Here is a 23,122-nt window from a genome sequence, read left to right on the forward strand (position 1 = left end):
GTTGCCTTCACCATAGCAATATGTAGGATGAATTAAGGAGAGAGAGGTTTAAATATGATTTATTAATATATTATGAGAATAATATATTAAAGGAGAAATCATATTGTTTAATTAATATTAGTCAAGAATTAATTGATAATTAATTTTGTGGCTAAAAGAGATTAATTAAACTCAGGGGACTGGACTGCAATTATTGGATAATTGAGTTATTCGGCTAAGGAATACTAAAGGAATAAGGGGTGAACGAAATTATGATGGAAGCCCATCATATTTTCGTCCATGGCCTTATCCAGAAGGTTCCATGGGCTGCTTAGAGTTTAAGCTGTCCATTAGGGTTTTGACTGAAACCCTAGCAGCCCACACAAGTATATAAAGGACCCCTTAGGCTCCAAAAACGTGGACAACACTTCCATTAGGGTTTCCAGCCGTTTTTGGTGCCCCTCCTTTCTTCTCCTCTTCATCCAAGTTGCATATGGTGTTTGTGACTCCATTAGAGGTGCAGCACTTGAGGCACTAAGCTTTCTAAGGCCAATCCAAGCAAGGAATTGATTGTTATTGCTATATAACAATCAAAGGTAATTCTCTAAACCCTAATTCAGTTTATAATATGTTAGATCTAAGTTTATTAGTCTTGGATTCAAAGCATGTACAATAGAGAAACCTAGATCCAAGCATTAGGGTTTGTATGAGCACATAGGATTGTTCTTATGCCTAAAACCCATCAATATATACATCATAGGACCTGGAATTTCACACTCAAAGAGTAAAACAACACTTGATGTTGATCGTCAACACACTCAAAGAGTAAGACTAATCTAGTCCAAGAGACACTTTATGATAACGTTTAATGTATAAGACATATATATGTACATCATCGGACTCGGAATTATCACTCAAAGAGTAAGACTAATCTAGTCCAAGAGTATGAGGTGTTGATCTTCTTTTTAAAAGTTGAGGGTTCAAGTCATGGTAGACATAAATAACATTAAACGTTCGCTTTAGAGTAGATTATATTTTTGGTTAAAAAAATTAAATATAGGCTTAAAAAAAAAGAGTTCTAGATCACTAAAATGAAAACTATAAATTTTCCTTAAAATTGGACAATTCGACGGTTGTGTGTACGTACGGTGTGGCTTCTACATGTACTGTAATTGCAGAGTAATTACGTAATGGATGTTATTGTTGGATATCAGGTCCTTCTTTGTACACCAAAAAAAACCGATGTCCGATAAACGTGTACAATACAAGGTGAAAGAATGAAATCAAGGTTGTAAAAATCGTCCGGCGGTAGCTCGGAGGTCGACTGACGATAAGCGATTAATCGGAATACACGGTGATTAATCGGGGAGCCTTAATTATTAATAAAATTATTTAAAAAAAAATTAATATTCCCTAAAAAATTAAGTATTTGAAAGCTGTAGTTTAATATTTTAAATTTGAAAGCTTAAAAAATTGTAAATTTAAAATTTTGGTGTAATATTTGAAAATTAAATTTTTTTTAATTTTTTAAAATGTTCCCGCCTATGACCTCCGAGACCGCCAAGGACCACCAAATCCGACTTTGACCGATTTTTAATCTATTTCCGCCAAACACCCTGATCGTAATTGATTTAAGGCCACCAAGCGATGAATCGCCAATTAATCGGCCTCCAAGGCCGATTTCTGCAACACTGGATGAAATAACTGAGACTCAAAAAATGGATCCAACTCTTATTCTGAAAGTAAAATGCTTAATTTTATGAGAAAATTAAATATCCTTCAACTTTTTGCTTCTACAAATATTGTTACCTAATTAAATAGTGACATGTGTAACATTTAATGGTCATTAAATGAATTTAAATGTTATATTAGTATACTAATATGACACATGCCATCATTTAATTGGATGGAAGGATTGGTAGGATTAGTAACAAAGAGTAGGGGGATATTTAATTTCTCTAATTTTATAGCCTACATTACCTTATGACACTAAAACAAATTAAACGCAAATAAAGGAAAAACAAGTCCACGTTTCCTTTTTTTTTTCCAGCTACTCACCTAAGTTCTAGAAGCACCAAATTATTTGGCCCACATGACGCTGTATCTTCCACATGTATTCTAATTGCAAAGTAATTACATAATGGATGTTATCTATAAATATCATCGATCATATATCACACATTCAATTCATACATACTACATAATTCATACAAATGGCTTTGTTTGTTAAGAAATTGGTCGTCTTCCTCCTACCGATCCTTCTTCTTACTTGCTCTTCATATGCCAACGATAACCTCCCTCAAGTTAGGTACGATAAGGTTTTTCATCACTGTTGTAGTTTTTGATATTTTATTATACATTCATGCTTAAAATAAATGTCAAAAATACCAACGTACAGGGTAGGGGATCGTAAATTGCTTCAAACAATGATCAAGGGTGTTGGAAAGCAGTTCCATAAAGGTACGTTTGATTCGGGATTGTCTAAGTTACCCATATCTACCACTACAATGTTAGCGACCAAGGCAAAAATAATAGAGGATAACAAGCGACTGGAAAATTGGATAAAAGTGAATACACAAGCTGAAGATGAGTTATCTGGGGTGTCACAGAAGGTAGCAGAAACTATTGTGATGATGATAGGAGATAAGTTATTTTTAGCCAATGGTAGAAAGAAGTTGAGTGTCGGTTGGACAGTAGGAAAATGGATTTACAAATTGGATAAAAAGTGTGAAAAGGTTGAAAAATATTTAAACATTGCATGTGAGCATTCTACATTAACAGATGACATCCCTGGAATGAGTTGCATCTTCTTAGTTGCTGGCGATAAGACACAAAGTACTATTTGCAACGAGGGCATCTTAATACAAGAAAACATCCCTTGCTATTATTCCAAGGGTACTGTTTCTACGACGTTGTCTGTAACCAAAAATCCTCTCAATGATTGTGTCGTTAATCAAGTACCCTAACTGCCTAGCAATCATCAAATGCCCTAGATGGTCTTGTTTTTGTGGTAATGTATTTTTATTCTAAGGAATTTACAAGTGTTGTCTTTTATTGTATTTTCACAATTATGTACTTTTTGGAACTTTCATATAAGTGTGTATGTTTGTATCTTTACGTAATAAAAGTGTCGTAATTAATGTATTTTTGGTAACTTGAGAACTTCAATAGTAGATATGCACCAATATGTCGTATAATAATTAAATTCTTGTATTTTCATCCTCCATTCTACTAGAAAAGTGGGTCATTTAGTTTTTCACGGAAACCGATTTGCCGTATTTCGACTCGTGGGTAAATGTGGCTAAAATGGTACTCAAAGATTACATTGAATTGAAGGTGAAACTACAAGGTACAAACATAAATTACCAATACCAAATTAGTAATTAAAATGTTACTAAGATTTGCCGTATTCCGCCATATTGTGGCCATGTGGATTAACCTTTAATAAAGTATCAAAACATCTCAAACCCTTGTGCATAAAATTCACGGGCTTTTTCGTAATAAAGACATATTTTAATAATACAAAGGCAATTCTACGGATTTTGGAAGTTTAACTAATAAAAATTGGGTCCAAACTATACAATATTGTCTAGAAATCAAATAGTTTACAAGTCACTATATCGATTTCAAATTCTCTTGTATCCGACGACTCTTGACTTAAAAATGCTTCTTGGTCTAGATTAGGAAGTCGGAACAAAGTCTTTGTCCCAAGCCCATGTGGTTAAAATGACCCTTTCTTAATTTGTATTCAAACTACCCACATGCAAGTGGACCAATTGACTAATATATATATATATATATATATATATATATATATATATATATATATATATATATATATATATAGAGAGAGAGAGAGAGAGAGAGAGAGAGAGAGGTGAGTTCAATTGAGAAAATTAAAAAGGTTGAGAATTGGGGAATCATTCTCAGCCACTCATTTAATTAGCCTCTAAACATAAAGAACATGGTGGCAAACTTGTAAATATGATATAATAGCTTTTAATCACAAATACGTAAGTGTAGAGAATTAGATAACAATTGAAATTCATTCTAATCGATCGTTTATCATCCAAATTTCTCTTCCAACCTTCAACAATCATCTAGATTTCTTCAATTAAATCATCGATCAACTCCATCATGTGTTAATCAATCATCGATATTCGTCAATAACACGTGCTGACAACAAAAATTCGTTTTTTGTTCTTTCAACCCAACCTTCAATTCTGCTTGAATACGAACATATCTTCAACATCTACGATTAATTATACTCCCAGCATCAGTAGAACAACATCATCGATAATCAACAAAAAATTCAATTTGTATCATTCATTCAACACCGATCATCAAATAAAACAATGAAATCAAGGTTAGAAAAAGATCAAATCATTTTTTGTTTGAAAATTTTCATATATTTCTCTACCAATCTACTATTTTGTAAGATTTAAATAGTCAAAATATCATTTTATCACATTTTTAAAAAAGTTAACTTGTATGCATTCCAATTGTTTGATGGAATGCATAAACTAAATTACCACGTTATATTACATATGAATATGTTTTTTCACCTGTATCAATATGTGATTATTAAAACACTAAACAAATATGCAAGTCTGTATGTTATTAATATGTGAATAACATATAAAAATTATATATATCTCTGAAAACTCCTTGTAATATTCATATATGAATATACTGTGCAATATTCACATACGAATATACCAACTATTAATCATAAGTAAATATACGATCTAATATTCACAAGTGAATATACTATGTATTATTCTCATGTGATATACCATGTAATATTATATAATATTCACATATCAAAATATCATCTAATATTCATAAGTGAATATATCATTTAAAATTCATAAGTGAATATACTATGTAATATTCATAAGTGAATGCATCGTCTAATATTTAAATATGAATATATTATGTTTATTATATGCTATATTCACATATGAATGACACTAAACTGTAACAAAATTAATCATACTTTTTATTCATAAGTGAATAACGATGTACTGTAGTAAAAACTGATTCGTTTTTTACTCACTTATGAACAACGAAAGCTGAAACTATAAAAAAATAAAAATTTTATTTTATATTAAAACTATATCAATATAGATGTCTATTTAAAGAGAATAAAAAAATATGAATTTTGATATATTTAAAATTATTTTTCGACAAAAATAATTTCTTAAAAAATAAAAAATAAAAACAGAAAAAAAACTATATTTTCTGTACATATATATTAAGGTAATGATTAGCATAGTTTAAGGAAACATTCATTTCCGTCGGTACGTTGGAGGCTTTTGTGGCAAAAATAAATGATTGGCTGAGAATGGCTCCCTATTCTCAACCTTTTTTTTTCTCAATTGAACCCTCCTCTATATATATATATATATATATATATATATATATATATATATATATATATATATATATATATATATATATATATGTATATATATATATATATATATATATATATATATATATATATATATATATATATATATATATATATATATATATATATATATATATGGAAGGGTTATATGGAAAATAGGGCAACAACTACTTAACCAATGAAAACATGAATTACACAAATGGTCCGTATGTTTGGTATAATTTGTGTAGATATCCCCAACTTCTATTCTAAAAAATATGGTTGTTTCAATTGTAATTATAGTTTTAAACTCACGATCAAAGAAGTTACAACATCAAGAATTTGTAACTTCCAACTTCCGTTCGCATGAATGTTACATAAATGTTAATTTAAAGAATTAATGGGAAGTTAACACACACTTCCATTTTAAACCCATGAATTTCCTTTGGCATATTTAAGAATGAATACAAATCTCAAGAATTTGTAATTTATGACTTTCGTTTTAATTCAAAGTGCTTAATTAATAATATCAAACATTAATATGGAAGTTATATATTATCCTTCGTCCTAAAAACCGTTGTAAATTATAGGATGTTTAAATTAAAAATTTAGGCGGTTATTTGAATATTAACGGTTTTATTCATAAAAAAAAGCACATGGTTAATAGAATAAAAATTCAAAGAGGATCTGGGTTTCATAATCATTTTATATGAATAAATTAAAAATACTTGGATATTAAAGGATAAATTCTAAGATTGTTTATATTAACGGCAGTTACAATATCGAATATAGTATTCATATATTTCTATTATTCTAAAAAATATTAGACGCTCCATAAACAAGAAAGAAGATTATGCCATATTTTTGTGTTCTTAATTCGCAAATTAATTCGTTAATTGAATAGATGACGGTTAATCATGTCCAACTAAGACTGAATTTTGCAAATTTTAGAATACCCATGATCCAAAACTGTTTGATGGTTACAATTTATCCATAATTTAAAATATAATAATTTTGGAACCAAACACATAAATTACTTTAATCCAGAGGGACCATTCGTGTAATTCACCCCTTCAAAAATAAAGTAATACGTGTCCAATATTCATTGGTTCCAAAAATGATGCCCTAGTTTTTTATTTTTCATAGAACCTAATCCTATATATATATATATATATATATATATATATATATATATATATATATATATATATATATATATATATATATATATATATATATATAAAAGAACCATGTTTTTTGTACATATTAAGGTAGTGATTAGCATAGTTTAAGGAAACATTCATTTCCGCCGGTACGTTGGAGGCTTTTGCAGCAAAAATAAATGATTGGCTGAGAATTGCTCCCCGAATCTCAACCTTTTTTTTCTCAATTGAACCCTCCTATATATATATATATATATATATATATATATATATATATATATATATATATATATATATATATATATATGTAAAAGTTCAATAGAGAACCATAATTATTGGTTTTTCAAGGAATCAACTTTTTTTTTTCTAATTTCTAGAGCTTATTCTTTATCGAAAAAAAAAATCTAAAAATATGTAAATTCAAATGTTAACATTGTGAATGTGAAAAATATTTTTCGGATTCACCGTGTCAATCCGGATTCACGTTGTGAATTTTCAAAGTTTTACATTGCGAAAAAAATTTTGAATTTTATATAATTCGAAAAAGGATAAAAGTTATGAATTTCTGTATTTTTTTTTATAAAAAAATAAGTTCTAAAAGTTGAAAAAAAAATTAGTTCTTTGGTTCTTTGGTTAATTATGGTTTTTTTTTTCTCTCTCTCTCTCTCTCTCTCTCTCTCTCTCTCTATATATATATATATATATATATATATATATATATATATATATATATATATATATATATAGGGCTGAGATCGGTTGAGAACTCAAAGTTTCCCGAGAACCCTAGAACTAAAAGTGGAGCGTTGGATCAAAAGTAATTCGTTAGGGACATGATCGTCATCTTACCAATCTCATTTAATGTTTAATTTTTTTTGTGTTATTTAACATATTAATATAAATATCTAAAAATTAACAAAATAACTCTAAATTTATGATTTATTTAAAAAAAATTCGATTTTTTTAAAAAAATGAAGATTTTTTAATTTTTTTCAAAAAAAGTAAATTTTTCAAAAAATATGAAAAAAAAAATATATTTTTTTAAAACTGCATCTTTTTTTTTCAAAAAAAACAACATTTTTTTCTAGAAAAAAAATTGTATTTTTTTTTCAACAAAACTGCATTTTTACATTTTTTTTTCCAGAAAAATTGCATTATTTTCAAAAAAAAAAAAAAAAAAAAAAAAGAGAACTGCGATTTGTATAACAAAGTGCAATTTTTATTCAAAACTGCATTTTTTAACAAAAAAATCAACGTTTTAGGTACATATATGCATATTTTTTCAAATGCATATATGCATATTTCTTATAATATAATATTCGTAAGTAAATTATAAAAAATCTCATTTATATTAATCAATCTATAAACATAATACAAGTATTTTATTCGATACAAAGTAAAATATAAAAAACTACAAAGATTTACAGTGTTATCATTTCGTCATATCAAGATTTCCACATGTTCTTCAATTTATCACTTTTCACATCTTCAATATTTTCCAAAAATTCTTTAAAATCTACAGGAAAAAAATTGATTAATGCAAGAACACACACATGTATATATCATGTAAGATTCACATGTGATTATATAATGTGATATTCACATGTGATTGTATCTTTTAAGATTTAAATGTGAAATTCACAAGAAAATTTTAAAAAATAATTAACGAATAACACTTACACGAAATGCATGTGTGCATATGGACGTAATTCATATGTGATTCACTTGTGATTTACATGTGGATCACATGTAATTCACTTGTGATTTACATGTGGATCACATGTAATTCACTTGTGATTTACATGTGATTCACATGTAATTGATATGTGATTTACTTGTGATTTACGTATGAATTATATGTGCTTAATATGTGAATTACATGTCATTTAAATGAGAATCACATATAATTCATATGTAATTAACTTGTGAATAACATGTAATTCGTAGGTAATTCACTTGTAATTTACATGTCAATCACAAATTAATCATATGTGAATTACATGGGAATCACATGTAATTAATATGTGAATTACATGTTATTTACATGTGAATCACATGTAATTTATATTTGATTCACTTGTGATTTACAGATGAATCACATGTAATTCATATTTACATGTGAATCATAAGTGAATCATATGTCAATTACATGTGATTAAAATGTGAATCACATGTGAATCATATGTGAATTACATGTGAATTACATGTGAATCACATGTGACTTACATGTGCATCACATGTAATTCATGTCCGTGGTCGTCATCTATACTCCGCTAGATGACTGGATCATCATTAACATCTATAATGAGGCCTCTCATTATTTTATTTTGTCACACAGAAACTATTACATCTACCCATGTTTTACCCAACACATTTTGTAGATATAAAATACATATACAGTTTAAATCATTGAAAACATGTATAAAACGTTCATCCAGCATAGATAGCAAGTATTTAGATAATATGCACACATAGCAGGTAATGTATATAAAATACTTCATATCTATGTGTAAGCTGAAAGTAACTATGCACTCACCTGATAAGGTGGTGACTCGGTACTCGGACAGCGCTTCGTTTACTTTAAAATAATTTCCTTCGACGAAATCTAGTATTATCACCACTAGATTTTAGTCTAATATTACCGTGACTAATTATTAGTCTTATTATTATTATTATTATTATTATTATTATTATTATTATTATTATTATTATTATTATTATTATTATATAAGCGTTTAAACAATACTTTCCAACCACTATGTACAGACAGGGGCCATACATAAAACACCAGAGGGCAGGACCATTTTGGCATATAGCACTTCTGAAATCCAACAACCCTATGCGGCCCTTTAAACCAGATTCTCCGTACCGCGAGTAGTTAAAAAGATATTATAACGACACTTATATAAGTCATAATAATTGCTCAAATATTTATTATAAATTTACAATAACAATACTAATTTTAAATATAAACTATATTTCAAATAGGTTAAGCATAACTTACTTACAAGGGGATTTTAGCTAGGAGTCAGGCTCTGCAGGGGCAGAACTTCGTCGCTGAATCTTTCTAAGAAAGATTCGTGCAGCGCTTCAGCACTCACCTTACTATACTGAAAGTACAGAAAGAGAAATCGAATCACGAGGGACCGAAATGCTCGGGGGATAAGGAAAGAAAGACTCTTGCATCAAGAGAATGGTGCAAGAAATATGAGAGCCCAAGCCTCTTATTTATAGTAATTGAATTTACAAAAACTACCCTCCATAATTACTTAATGACCTTATAGTTATATAAACAACTAAACACCCGTTTATAATACTATTTTACATTGATTTAACAATATTTGCACTAAACTAATGTCGAAAGAACTCAACATTAGTCTTATAATGACCGCATCGTCGATACATTTCTAATGATATATACATACATACATATATATATATATATATATATATATATATATATATATATATATATACATACATATATATATATATATATATATATATATATATATATATATATATATATATGTGTGTGTGTGTACGTATATATGATTTATACTTTATTTTAGAGTAAATTACACGAATGGTCCCTATGGTTAGGGGTAATTTTCGCGCTTAGTCCCTAACTTATTTTTTTAACTCGGAAGGTCCCTACTGATTGTTTTTGTTACGTGCTTGATCCCTACTGTTTGTTTTTATTACGCGTTTGGTCCCTGTTTTTCCTAAAATACTATTATTTAAATAGAGAAAAATAGTGGGGTTGATAAGGTAAGGTGAAGGGGATGAGTTTGAGGGTGTGTTTAGTTAAATAAATTAAAAAATGAAGGGTAAAATAATCATTTTAGGTAAAACAGGGACCACGCGCGTAACAAACACAAACAGTAAGGACCTTCCGAGTTAGAAAAATAAGTTAGGGACCAAACGTGCAAATTACCCTAAACCATAAGGACCATTCGTGTAATTTACTCTTTATTTTAATACGTAAATATGCTATTACAATTTGTAACTCGTTCATACGAACTCCGTTTTTGACGTTATTTATATCCACGCGTAGGTGTAGATGTACTATACAACTTTCGTTTAGACTCTGTCAGCTAATTTTGACTTTATTTTTAAAGTTATATTTTTAACAGGCCGGGATAGGATTGGTCCGTTAAAATCTCATAACTTCTTTATCCGATGTCCATTTCCGTCTGTCTATTTATCGTTACGCTACTAATAACGAGATCTTCGATTCTCGTTTAGGTTGTGTCGGCTAAAACCGCTCAATCTAATACTCGAACTTCGGGTTGTACACCGCTAAGCCGAAACTTCGAAATATCATAACTTCCTCATAAGAAGTCAGATTTGGCGTTCTTTTTATGGACGCTCTCAGGTTAACATATTCTACGACTTTCATTTAGATTATTATGGCTAAAAGAAGCTCTATCATAAATTCACTATTTACGTCTCCCGGTGTCGTGCCGGTTTTTCCGTAAAACTTCGACGGGCCATAACTTCTTCGTTATAACTCGGATTTTGGCGTTCTTTATATCCCCGTAATCATTGTTTCGACCACTACAACTTTATGTAGAGGTATCAGGCTTATCTCACACTTTAATTTTGACGTTTATTTTTATTCTTTATTAATTATATATTTATAATTAAATAATAAGCACATAAATACACATAATTCACATAATACTCAAATATTTCATCTTTATTACTTCAAAAAGAGTTACAATAGTTGACCTAGACTGTTAAATTGACAAATATGCTTAGCCTTGAAACCCGGACATTACAATTCTCTCCCCCTTAGGATGATTCCGTCCCGGAATCATGCATCAGCAAACAGATGTGGATAGCGACTCATCATGTCATCCTCTGTTTCCCAAGTGAGATTCGGCCCATTCGAATGTTTCCATTGGACTAGCACTAAGTCGACCATCTTGCGTCGTAACTTCTTAGTCTTACGGTCAACAATTGCCTCATGCTCTTCGATCAACCTTTTACTTTTATCCATCCTTAAATATGAGATTAGAATTATGTCGGGAACTCCTCCCGTGAACTTTCTTAAATAACACACATGGAAGGTGTTATGAATACCATCGAGTTCTTCGGGTAATTCGAGCTTGTAAGCTTGGTTCCCTATCTTCTGAAGAACTTTGAATGGTCCAATAAACCTTGGACTCAACTTTCCTCGTTTCCTAAATCGTATAAGTCCCTTCCACGGTGAGACTTTTAGCAAAACCGAATCCCCAACTTCAAAGGTTATCGGTCGTCTTTTCTTATCAGCATAGCTCTTCTGACGATCTTGAGCTGCTAACATCCTTTCCCCAATCACCTTTAGTTTCTCGGCAGTTTCATGGACTATCTTGGGGCCCATAAACTGCTTCTCTCCAGCTTCAAGCCAACAAGACGGCGTACGACACTTCTGTCCATACAAGGCTTGATAAGGTGTCATCTTGATGCTCGAGTGGAAACAATTGTTGTTGGAGAATTCTACCAGAGGTAAGTGCTCGTCCCAATTCCCTTGGAACTCAAGGGTACATGCTCTCAGCATATCTTCTAGTGTTTGAATCGTTCTTTCGCTCTGACCATCAGTTTGTGGATGATAAGCAGTACTCAAACACAACTTTGTACCCAACTCCTCTTGTAGACTCTTCCAAAACCTCGACGTGAAACAACTATCACGATCTGATACGATCGTAAGAGGAACACTGTGAAGTCTTACAATTTCCTTCACGTAAGCGTTTGCGAGCTTATCCATATACCACTTCTTGTTGGTTGCTATGAAGTGTGCACTCTTGGTGAAACGATCCATGACTACCTAAATCATATTGTGTCCGTTCTTCGTCCTGGGCAGTTTAGTCACAAAATCCATGGTGATGTCTTCCCATTTACCCATGGGTACAGGTAAGGGTTCTAAACTCCCATACGGTTTCTGATGTTGTGCCTTAACTCTCGCACATGTCACATACTCGGCCACATACTTTGCAACATCGAGCTTCATCGTTGGCCACTAGTAATTGAGTTTTAAGTCCCTATACATTTTAGTGCTACCGGGATGAATCGAGTACATGGTCTTGTGTGCTTCTTCCATCAAAAGGTCTCTTATTCCTCCCATCTTAGGTACCCAAATCCGATCTTGGAATACCTTTAGCCCTCGACTGTTTGTACCGAACACTAACGTTTTGCCCAACTGTTCTTCCTTTCGGTCATTCTTCTCTAAAGCTTCTTCTTGTCTTTCCTGATACTTTCCACAATTGTCGAGACGACTTCGATTCTCAACGCTCTTGGCCTTTTCCTTTCAAGGTTGACTTTCCGACTGAGAGCATCAGCAACAACATTTTCTTTACCTGGGTGGTAAAGTATCTCACAGTCGTAGTCCTTGAGTAGTTCTAGCCAGCATCGTTGCCTCGTGTTCAACTCCTTCTGGTTAAAGAGATACTGGAGACTCTTATGATCAGTGAAGAGCTTGCACTTTGTGTCATAGAGGTAATGCCTCCATACATTTAAGGCAAATACTACCGCTGCCAAATCCAGATCATGAGTGGGGTAGTTCTTTTCATGCTCTTTGAACTGTCGAGATGCGTATGCTATCACCTTTTCTCTTTGGGTCAGAACACAACCCAACCCGACTCCAGAAGCATCACTATAAACCGCGAAATCTTCGACTCTATCGGGTAGAGAAAGTATTGGTGCTTCACATAACTTCTTCTTTATTTTCTCGAATGCCTCATCGTGTTTCTCACTCCACGTATATGTAGCTCCTTTATGGGTCAAAGCTGTTAATGGAGCAGCTATCGAAGAAAAGCCTTGGATGAAACGTCGATAATATCCGGCTAATCCTAGAAAGCTCTGAATCTCCGTGGGACTTTTCGGACGTTCCCACTTCATTACAACTTCGATCTTTGCTGGGTCAACCATTATCCCTTCTTGGTTAACTACATGACCCAATAATTGGACTTTTCGGATCCAAAAATCACACTTGGAGAACTTAGCATAAAGCTTCTCCTTCTTTAATACTTCCAACACTTCTCGTAGATGCTTGTCATGCTCCTCTTGGCTTTTCGAGTAGATCAGAATGTCGTCAATGAACACTATCACAGATTTATCGAGGAATGGTTTACAAACCCTATTCATCAAATCCATGAATGCTGCTGGAGCATTGGTTAGTCCAAACGACATAACCAAGAACTCGTAGTGTCCATATCTCGTTCTGAATGCAGTCTTCTCGATATCTTGATCTCTCACTTTCAACTGATGATATCCCGACCTAAGATCGATCTTTGAGAAGTAGCTCGAACCTTGCAGTTGATCAAATAGGTCGTCAATCCTCGGCAATGGATACTTATTCTTCATTGTTGCCTTGTTCAACTCTCGGTATTCTATGCACATCCTCATGCTTCCGTCCTTCTTCTTCACGAACAACACCGGAGCTCCCCAGGGTGATGAAGTAGGTCGAATGAAACCGTTGTCCAACAGCTCTGAAGTTGCATCATGAGCTCCTTCATCTCCGTCGGTGCTAATCGGTAAGGTTCCTTTGCTATCGGTGTTGTTCCAGGTAACAAGTCTATACGAAACTCCACTTGCCTATCAGGTGGTAATCCGGGAAGATCTTCAGGAAAGACTTCTGGATAATCACACACAACCGGTATATTTTGCACCTCATTCTTTTCCTTCTTAGCATTGATTACGAATGCCAAGTATGATTTACATCCTTTAGACAAACATTTTCTGGCTTTCATCAGGGAGATGATTCCAGAATTTACTCAGCGTTTGTCCACATACACCATAAATGATTCTTTTCCGGGTGGGTTCACCCTTACTATCTTCTTTCGGCATAATATCTCGGCATCGTTGGTGCTAAGCCAATCCATACCCAAGACGATGTCGAAACCATTTAACTCTATGGGTAATAGTTCTTCGTGGAATTCTTTTCCATTTAGGTCGATGACGATGTTCCTAATACGATTACTAACAGGTACGAATTTGCCACTGGCAACTTCTACAATCAAGGCATTATCAAGTTTTTCTACAGGCAATGCCAATTTCCCACTAAATTTATGCGACACAAAGGAGTAGTTGGCTCCGGAATAAAATAGTATATTTGCAGGCAAACCTTTTACAAGAAAGGTACCTGAAGCGACGCCTGCTGCCTCCTTTGCAGCCTCGAGCGTCATCTGGAAGGCTCTCGCCTTCGGCTTCGGTGGTATGTTGGGCCTTCTCGCATCTTTATTCTTTGGACAATCCTTAGCAATATTCCCTTCTTCACGACACTCGTAGCACACCCTCTTGTTGGTGGTGCACTCATTGGCATAGTGCCCCGTTTCCTACACTTGTAGCAGGTTACTTCCTCGCCACATTTTCCCGAGTGCTTCTTCTTGCACTTCTCGCACCATTTAAATTCATTTCCTCCCCCGAACTTCTTTTAACCGAACTTGCTCTTCTTTTTGTTGGGTTTAGCAAACCCTTCAAATTTCCTCTTCTCGCCAACCTCAACTTTGATGGCAGCTCTTCCCTTAATCATATCCTCCACAGACTTGGCAGCCCAGATAGCTGTCTCCAAAGTAGGTGCCTGACGCAGTGGCACAGTATACTCCCATGGAAGTCCCTTTGCGTACTTACCAATTTTCGTCAGCTCATCCGAAACAAGACGCAAGGCAAACTCCATCTTTTCTGTGAAGTTGTTCGTGTATTCATCGATTGACATGATTCCCTTCTTCAGGGTTAGAAACTGGTTCTCTAACTCGAGTAGGTTTTGAGCTGAGCAGTACTTTCGTTTGAATTACACCAGAAATTCTGCCCATGTTAGTTGCAGGGGCTTGTTGGGGCTTAAAGTCTTCCCCAAGGTATTCCACCAACGTACAACGCCTCCTTGAAACTGACGCACTGCAAATGTGGTATGTAGCTTTCCTCTGCAACCGCACTTCATGAAAGCTAACTCCATCTCCGAGATCCAATCCATGACCCCGATTGGATCTTCCTTTCCCGTGAAAGTTGATGGATTGCAAGTCAGAAAATCCTTGTACTTGCATCCATTCCTCTCAACTTCATCACCTTGGTTGTTTTGTTGAACTATTGGTGGGTTGGCTTGACCAACAGTCCCACTGTAGTTTCCCTCCTCAGTCTGCCCTTCGTTCAACTCGGGGTGTTCGATCTGAATAGTCGCTTCCTCTCGATTTTGCTGGATCAAACGTCTGGTTTCTTCCATTTGACGATCCAACATCACCTGGATCATCACTTACACTCCGACCATCGTTATTGGCTCAGCAACGGCTACCACAACCGGTATTTGTTCAATTACTGGGGGTTGGTTTCTGTTCCCATTTATATTCACGTTTCCGCTACGGGTCCTTGCCATCTTGATCTATACACCGAATAAGGTGAATTTAGATCTTTATTTAGGAATGACGTTCAAATCATCCTTATCTCTCCAAAACGTTTACATGCTAGTTTTAATATCGTAGTCGTACGTTTAGAATCCTAAAGACATAAGGTTTCCAGATCCGGTTGACAACAGACCATAGATCCGAACAATTAACATCATATCAGGCACAAATCATTTAGCACATAAAAGCATTTTAGGCATAATTCCTAAAATAAGCTAGTGCTCACACCTTACAATCATTGCTTAGCATTCTAAGTTTAAGTCTAGAAATTCTACAAATTCCTAGTTCACTTAAACTAATGCTCTGATACCAACTGTGACATCCCCAAAATCACGGTCAGAAAAGACCGGTTTTGTTTATACTTTATTTCAAGATCAGAGTAATCTTTTAATAAAAGAGTTGCGAAATTTGTCCCAAAACAATATTATGATATAAATTTATCAAAAGCATTTCCATAGAAATGTATTTAATTAAAAATACTCGGGATGTCATGTTCGATACAGTACATAAGTATAAACAGTACAACATAGGCCTTACTACATTATTTCGTATTTACAGGCCTAAAATCCATTAATCTCTTATCCCAAGACATCACATCTATGCTCATGCGCTTCTACCTGTAATACAAGAAACTGAGTGGGTTAGGCTTGGGAGCCTGGTGAGCACATAGGGTTTTCAACCTACAATACATAAGTTTATTAACTTTATCAAACCAAATAAACCCGATTACCTATTCCCGTTATCCTAACTTTACGTCCCTAAGACATCTAACACAAGGGACCTAGTCTAAGGACTATCATCGGGATGGACACTACTACTAAGGGGATTCCTCAGCCGTAAATGTCCTTAAGGCAACCATGTTGGGGATGGAGTACATCTTGTGAGCATACAGTTCAAATAAACACACAGTTCGAATAAACACCTACAGGTCGCGAGTCTGCTAGTGTTCCACTGGACTGTCTAGAATAGTCTGTGGTCATCATCTATACTCCGCTAGATGACTGGATCATCATTAACATCTATAAAGATGTCTCTCATTATTTTATTTTGTCACACAACAACTATTACATCTACCCATGTTTTACCCAACACATTTTGTAGATATAAAATACATATACAGTTTAAATCATTGAAAACATGTATAAAACGTTCATCCAGCATAGATAGCAAGTATTCAGATAATATGCACACATAGCAGGTAATTTATATAAAATACTTCATATCTATGTGTAAGCTGAAAGTAACTATGCACTCACCTGAGAAGGTGGTGACTCGGTACTCGGACATCGCTTCGTTTACTTTAAAATAATTTCCTTCGACGAAACCTAGTATTATCACCACTAGATTTTAGTCTAATATTACCGTGACTAATTATTAGTCTTATTATTATTATTATTATTATTATTATTATTATTATTATTATTATTATTATTATTATTACTATTATTATTATTATTATTATTATTATTATTATTATTATTATTATTATTATTATTATTATTATTATTATTATTATTATGTAAGCGTTTAAGCAATACTTTCCAACCACTATGTATAGACAGGGGCCAGACATAAAACACCGGAGGGCAGGACCATTTTGGCGTATAGCACTTCTGAAATCCAACAACCTTATGCGGCCCTTTAAACCAGATTCCCCGTACCGCGAGTAGTTAAAAAGATATTATAACGACACTTATATAAGTCATAATAATAGCTCAAATATTTATTATAAATTTATAATAACAATAATAATTTTAAATATAAACTATATTTCAAATAGGGTAAGCATAACTTACTTACAAGGGGATTTTAGCTAGGAGTCGGGCTCTGCAGGGGCAGAACTTTGTCGCTGAATCTTTAAGAAAGATTCGTGCAACACTTTAGTACTCACCTTACTATACTAAAACTACAGAAAAAGAAATCGAATCATGAGGGACCGAAATGCTCGGGGGATAAGGAGAGAAAGATTTTTGAATCAAGAGAATGGTACAAGAAATATGAGAGCCCAAGCCTCTTATTTATAGTAATTGAATTTACAAAAACTACCCTCCATAATTACTTAATGACCTTATAGTTATATAAACAACTAAACACCCGTTTATAATACTATTTTAAATAGATTTAACAATATTTGCACTAAACTAATGTCGAAAGAACTCAACATTAGTCTTATAATGACCGCATCGTCGATACCTTTCTAATGATATATATATATATATGTATATATATATATGTGTACGTATATATGATTTATACTTTATTTTAATATGTAAATATGCTATTACAATTTGTAACTCGTTCATACGAACTCCAATTTTGACGTTATTTATATCCACGCGTAGGTGGAGACGTACTCTACAACTTTCGTTTAGACTCTGTCAGCTAATTTTGACTTTATTTTTAAATTTATATTTTTAACAGATCGGGACAGGATTGGTCCGTTAAAATCTCATAACTTCTTTATCCGATGTCCATTTTCGTCTGTCTTTTTTATCGTTACGCTACTAATAACGAGATCTTCGATTCTCGTTTAGGTTGTGTCGGCTAAAAACCGCTCGATCTAATACTCGAACTTCGAGCTGTACGCCGCTAAGCCGAAACTTCGAAAAATCATAACTTCCTCATAAAAAGTCAGATTTGGGCGTTCTTTTTATGGACGCTCTCAGGTTAACATATTCTACGACTTTCATTTAGATTACTAAGGCTAAAAGAAACTCTATCATAAATTCACTATTTACGTCTCCTGGTGCCGTGCCGGTTTTGCCGTAAAACTTCGACGGACCATAACTTCTTCGTTATAACTCGGATTTTGACGTTCTTTATATCCCCAAAATCCTTTTTTCGACCACTACAACTTTATGTAGAGGTATTGGGCTTATCTCACACTTTAATTTTGATGCTTATTTTTATTCTTTATTAATTACACATTTATAATTAAATAATAAGCACATAAATACACATAATTCACATAATACTCAAATATTTCATCTTTATTACTTCAAAAAGAGTTACAATAGTTGACCTAGACTATTACATTGACAAATATGCTTAGCCCTGAAAGCCGGACGTTACATTTTGGTCCCTAACCAAGATAAAAAGACAAATATACCCTTATAACGAATTTATATTATTATTTATGGTATTATTATTACTAAACAAAATTATATATGTGGTCCCACCTCCTTACATAAAAGGATCGATACACCTTCATCCCCCCCTCACTTTCATCTTCCGATCCTTCTCTTCCGGCGAACCAACATCACCACCGGCGGTGTTAATCCAGTCTTTCCAATTGCCAAACAGTTATCCGGTGGCTTTTGGATGTCTGTTACTCATCAATTCACTCATATTCCTTTGTTTAACCTTTGACTGAGTGTTGTTTCAGATTCTATGGAGCAAAAAAAATCCTCTGAACCCTAGAACAAAAGCGACACAAAAAAAAACAAAAAAGTCGAATCAAACATTGATTCTATCTCCTGAGATCTCTTCTAACCAAGTAATCTCTGATTTTGAAGCAATCGGTCTCCAATCTAGTGAAGAATTTCAACTCCATGAGAAATCGACTGATGGGAAGCTAACGAAAATGGGCTATGATGTTAATTTGAAGAAGATGGCATTTGATTTAATGACCGAAGAAAACCCATCTCTTTCTAGAAATCATTTGTAGATGTTCCAGAAATCATCATTAGTGGTCGTCGGTTGTCTAGATTTGCCGACAGAAGGGATAAATTGTGGCGGGTGTTCGTCGGACGTGAGTGCTCACCGTCTTCTGCCTTCAATCTATTTCACTTTCGTTTCAAAAGGGTTGATATGGGGTTTGGGGTTTGGGTTTTCAGAAGAATAAAGCTTTGACATGCTTATGACTTTAGATATGATCTTCAAAGTCACCGGATCCGGCGAGAAACGAACGAAGTTATTGGCTCCATTGGCAAACGAATGCAGCTTCGACGACAAGAGGAACGAGGGAAGCTCCATCATTGTTCTTCGTTTTCTTTTTTAATAAACATTTAATCTATAAATAAAAAACAATGAAGAAAATAAATGATAAATAAATAAATAAATAAATAAGGGCATAATGGTCTTTTTAGGTTAAACAGGGACCAAGCGTGTAACAAAACAACATTTTAGGGACTGTCTGAGTTAAAAAAAAGTTTAGGGACCAAACGTGCAGATTACCCCAAACCATAGAGACCATTCGTGTAATTTACCCATATATATATATATATATATATATATATATATATATATATATATGTGTGTGTGTGTGTGTGTGTGTGTGGTGTAATTTGTAGTGGGAGGAAATTATCAAGAACACTCCTTTTTGAAAGCTACACGAAGGCGTCATAAGTCAGGATGTTAACAAAACAAAAGTTAAATAAAAACAAGGTCCAATGCTTTGCCAAAAGTCAATTATAGTCTTTGTGGTTTGTTAAAAATCACAAAATCAGTTCCTGTTAATTTTTTATTTATGCAAATGGTTCTTGTGGTTTGCAAAACTTGCAAAGTTGGCCCTTTTTTCTAACACCGTTGACTGAATCAGTAAGGGTGTTTTCGTCTTTTCAAGTATAAAGGGACTAAATTAGTGATATTTGATAAACCTTTTTGAAATTTCTTTGGAAAAGACAATTAAATTGCTAAGGGAAGGATTGAACTCGTGACCTCCACCGTTTTATATTTTCCATCCACTTAACCACTTGAGCTAAAGGCTCACTTGGTTGTTACCTTCTAAAACTCCATTAATAAAACGAAATATGTTTTAGCGTATTATATATATATATATATATATATATATATATATATATATATATATATATATATATATATATATATATAATACGCTAAAACATATTTCGTTTTATATTTTCCATCCACTTAACCACTTGAGCTAAAGGCTCACTTGGTTGTTACCTTCTAAAACTATATATATATATATATATAATAATAATAATAATAATAATAATAATAATAATAATAATAAATTTCTTTTTGGCTTAGCTACAGTATAATGGGTCTTCTTTTGTCATATTTTGCACTTCTATTTTCCCGGTTTTTCTCTTTGCTTGCTTCATTTAATATGTCGATTTCCCCCCTTCTATTTCTGTCACACCCCAAAACCGAAAACGGCGGAATACGTTATGAGGTGGAGGATGTCATGTACAGTATCATTACAATTGCATAATAGTAAAACCAAGAAACAACAATCATTTGATATATATAGTGATAATAATTACAATTGTGTTCTGCACAATTAATAGACACCAAAAGTATAACAAAAATAAAAGATGAGTCTTGTATATGCTCCATCTTCTCCAAAAGCTGCCCTGTACCTGTCTATCTTTGACCTGAGGATACAAGTTATTTTGAAAACGAGTATCAGCATAAAGTTGGTGAGTTCATAAGAATTTAGTGTCGTTGTAGTATAAAAGTGTTTGCAAACTTTTAGTATAAAAACTAAAATTTGTATTTATGAGTAGTAGAAATCCCTAGAAAATCCTATATTTTCCAGAAAAGTACATTTGTAAGTCAATCCTTTGAGTGTGTAAAAGTATTATCTTTGAAACTATTAATTGTATAAGTGTAGTAATAGTCCTCAAGTAAGTAATATGGCTGAAGAAATGTTATGCCTGCTAACAGTAGTAGTGTTGTAACTTTAGTTAGTAATAGATATTTAATTACTTCGGGATATTAGTTTATACTTGAAGTCTTAGTGTATTTATTTGGATATAAGTGTAACTTCTCATGTGACCAACTGTGAAGTAGTAGAGTGCCCGATGACCTTCCCAGTCATGCGTAGTGAAGTAATGTAGTGTCATCCCTGGGCCTATTCGGCTCGGACTGTAGTTAACAGTCGGGATGTAATAGTGTCAGTTCCGTATAGATCTATACATATAGTGTTGCTTTCCTATTGGGAAGCCCTGGTCACATGGTGTAAGTGCAGTAGAGTACCTTATAGAGAGATAGTGTGATATACTTTGTATTAGTGAATTCTCTTATACTTTAGTATGGTAGACTATTAGTATGGTAAGTAGAGTGTTCTCCTATACTCGCATTAGCTTGTAGTATTAACAGATATAGTGAGTATAGTAGTAGTAAAGGTAACGAGCAGTAGCCTTAACTATACATCTTATAGTTAACTAGAGTATGTGAATTCCTGCCTCTGATCAAAAAAGGTAATGAATAAAATGAAAACCTCCATATCTAACACAAATATATATGATATATAACTAAGAATCAACGATAGTCGGATGGATAACCAGTACCCTAAGACCACATCAAACAAGAACAGGACATAGGTGAGCTATCGATCCTAAGTCCTTCAAGTCTTACTTATATAAATATATTAGTGTAGATATATATATATATATATATATATATATATATATATACATATATATATATATATATATATATATATATATATATATTTATTTATTTATTTATTTATAAAGGAAAGTAGTATAACATAATTTTGAAAGTAGTTTAACAACAATTTAACCTTAAAAACGCATTTGATAATTAGTTAAAACAGTTTTATCGATGAGTATCTAAAAGTCTAAAGAAATCACTTTTTGATGAAATATTGTAAATCACATATGATTTGATAATAAAACATGTAGTATTGTACTTGTATCCCCCCCTAAAACATGTAAAAAGATTTAGAAAGGTTCATTAAGGGGTATGAACTCACCTGCAATGAGTAGATCGGGTGGAAGTGTCGGGTGAACGTTTGGTGTTAAGTAGAGACTTGTACACCCCTTTATGACCCTAGTAACGTATGAAGACATATGTTTACAAATAATTAGTGATTTAAACCTTAATTAAACACATATAGGCATCCCAATATCATTAAAGGTCTTATGGTTGAGTGCTAGAAGGCTAAAGGGTTGCAAGGAAAGAGTACAAGACCTCACCATGGAGTTTACTCTTCTAAAACTCACCTTAAGTGAGTTTACGGTTAGGGGACCCCATCCCCCATGAGTTTACGGCTGTAAACTCATGGGAGGAGTGTAAGTGAGTGGTTTCAATCCTTTGGTGGTTCTAGAAGCGGTTCTAAGGTAGTATACAAGGGTATAGGGGTGTTTAAAGTTCCAAGAGTGTACTCCCTTGGAGTTTACGGTCCAAAGACCACTCCTTGGGAGTTTACGGCCGTAAACCCCATGGTTTACTATAGTAAACTCTTATACACCTCCAATCTTTGATTCTAAGGC

General features: G+C 33.2%; 1 long non-coding RNA gene across 1 annotated transcript; it reads left to right on the forward strand.

The window, feature by feature from the left end:
• The first annotated feature begins 2,119 nt into the window (after positions 1–2,119).
• LOC145085897 (uncharacterized) lies at positions 2,120–3,123 on the forward strand. The gene is made up of 2 exons (XR_013700212.1): positions 2,120–2,287; positions 2,378–3,123. It is a non-coding gene; the product is annotated as an uncharacterized LOC145085897 (long non-coding RNA).
• Positions 3,124–23,122: the final 19,999 nt, after the last annotated feature.

Source organism: Lactuca serriola, chromosome 2 (genome assembly GCF_051521515.1).
Source record: "Lactuca serriola cultivar US96UC23 chromosome 2, Lser_US96UC23_V15, whole genome shotgun sequence".
NCBI classification, from domain to species: Eukaryota; Viridiplantae; Streptophyta; class Magnoliopsida; order Asterales; family Asteraceae; genus Lactuca; species Lactuca serriola.